Source organism: Acomys minous, assembly GCF_964271855.1.
Source record: "Acomys minous genome assembly, chromosome: 13".
Lineage (NCBI taxonomy): Eukaryota > Metazoa > Chordata > Mammalia > Rodentia > Muridae > Acomys > Acomys minous.
In genome coordinates, this window is record NC_140495.1 from 15,894,698 (window position 1) to 15,897,248 (window position 2,551).

At 48.4% G+C, this 2,551-nt stretch overlaps 1 pseudogene across 1 annotated transcript; it reads left to right on the forward strand.

The window, feature by feature from the left end:
* The first annotated feature begins 624 nt into the window (after nucleotides 1-624).
* On the forward strand, nucleotides 625-1,604 carry LOC311580910 (small ribosomal subunit protein uS2-like; annotated as a pseudogene). The gene has a single exon. The product of its transcript is annotated as a small ribosomal subunit protein uS2-like (transcript).
* Nucleotides 1,605-2,551: the final 947 nt, after the last annotated feature.

Sequence of the window (2,551 nt, forward strand, 5' to 3'; positions counted from 1 at the left end):
TCCTTGTTCCTTGTAACTTAAAGGGAAACTCCTAGCAATGTCTGGAGGCATTGCTGCCCTGCAGAGGAAGGAAGAGGATGTCCTCAAATTCCTTGCGAAGAGAACCCACTTGGGCGCCACTTATTGTTTTTAAATTACATGTATTATCAGTAGGCCCGCCTAGCAATCAATTAAGACACGGTTATATTTTAAAATAGCCTTAGTTAACCAGGGGCAGGGCAGATATCAATCCTCTAAATTACCCCCCATAGTGGGGCAGGCATGGGATCCCTGCCTCAATCCCATGCCATCTGCTTCTAATAATTTCTACCAAGTTACCTCTCATTCATAATCTCAAATACTTGTTAATGTTCTTCATCTGGGCCAGATTCTCCATCCACACCGGCCATGTGCTTCTCCTCCATTTAACCCATGACAGCCTTCCTCTCTTTCTCTCAAGTCTCTCTCCTTGCTCCATTTTCCTCCTGGCGCTCTCTCTTCTTTTCTTCCCAGGATTCCTCTCTCTCTAAGATCCGCTTATCTCCTTTGTCCTGCCCAGGTGGGATGACTTTTTATTAAACAAAAGTTGGGTCACACAGATAACAAACAGTATTAGCATCAAAATATGTCAAACCATCTCCCCCAACAAACCAGCTTTGATGGCACCAACCCTGACTTTCAGATGGACCAGTACATCCACAGCAGGCTTCCTCATAAATCTGAAGAGGACCTGGGAGAAGCTGTTTTTGCAGCTTGGGCTAGCGCTGCCATTGGGAACCCTGCTGACATCAGCGTCATCTCCTCCAGGAACACTGGCCAAGCGAGCTGTGCTGAAATTTGCTGCTGCCACTGGAGCCACTCCTGTTGCTGGCCGCTTTGCACCTGGGACCTTCACCAACCAGATCCAAGCAGCCTTCAGGGATCCACGGCTTCTAGTGATGGCTGACCGCAGGGCTGACCGCCAGCCCCTCACAGAGGCCTCTTATGTCAACCTGCCCATCATCACTCTGTGCAACACGATTCTCTTCTGTGCTATGTGGACGTTGCCATCCCATGCAACAACAAGGGAGCTCACTCAGTGGGTCTGAGGTGGTGGATGCTGGCCCAGGAAGTACTCCACATACGTGGCACTATTCTCCTGTGAGCACCCATGGGAGGTTATGCCTGATCTTTACTTCTACAGAGACCCAGAGGAGATTGAGAAGGAGGAGCAGGCTGCTGCCGAGAAGGCTGTGCGAAGGAGGAATTCCAGGGTGAGTGGACTGTGCCAGCTCCTGAGTTCACAGAGGCTCAGCCAGAGGTGGCCGACTGGTCTGAGGGTGTGCAGGTGCCCTCTGTAGCCGTCCAGCAGTTCCCTACTGAGGGCCGGAGAGCCCAGCCAGCCACTGAGGACTGGTCAGCAGCTCCCACAGTGCAGGCCACCGAGTGGGTTGGAGCCACCACTGAGTGGTGCAGACACCTGAGCAAAGGGGAAAATGGAAGGAAAATAAAGTTCCTAACAGCTGGTATATTAATTAATTAAACAACAAACGATCAAACTTAAAAACACAATTATAAAATTTTAGAGTAATTAAAAATCTAAAAAAAAACTTTGTAAATTTTTTTTTTTTTTGGTCTCTCTGTGTAGCCTTGGCTGTCCTGGACTCAACTTTGTAGACCAGGCTGGCCTCGAACTCACAGAGATCCGCCTGTCTCTGCCTCCCAAGTGCTGGGATTAAAGGCGTGCGCCACCACGCCCGGCCTAAAATTTTTTATTTTTAATTATGTGTGTGTGTGTGTGTGTGTGTGTGTGTGTGTGTGTGTGTCTGTGGCTGTGTGTGTGTCTGTACATGAGTGTGGATGCCCAAGGAGGCCAGAGGTGTAGGACTGGAAATGGAAAGAACAGTATGCGCTCTTAACAGCTGAGCCCCCTAACTATTTTATTTTTTTATTTATTGTTTAAAGAGGAAAAAAAAGAGGCATTTTTACAAGACACACACTGAGATGCCCAGCCCGAGCCTCCACCCTCAGTTGCCTGATTTTCTGTTCCTTGTGGAGCCCTGCTCTTAAAAAACAAAACAAAACAAAACAAAACAAACAAACACAGAAGGAGACCTTGCTGAGCCTTGGGTTCACCAGCTTCAAATAGGCTGCCTACAGAAAGCAGTGCCGGCCCCAGCCTCTTAGAAGCAAAACACCTTCCAGATGGCCTGCCTTCCTTCAAGCTCCTAGACCTCGGATCTGATTACTAGGTTGGACTGATCCTAGATACAGCTAGGCATAAATGTGTGGGTGAAAGCATGCACGTGGCAGTATGTATCTGTGTATGTGTATGCCTTGCACATCTATGTATATGAACGTGTGTGTGTGTGTTGTGTGCACTGTGTGAGTGCGTGTGTAAGAATATACTTGCACATGTGAATGAGTAGGCCAGGAGATAGATGTATACACACACACACCTTGGAAGGAGACGCCTTTGCATGGGACAGAGGTCCGGGTGGATGCAGTTCTGAATATAACCTGTAGATGGCAGCAGAGACCGGTTCAGAAGGCTTGCTTGTGGCGCCAGTGGTTCTGTAAAATCTGAGACTTG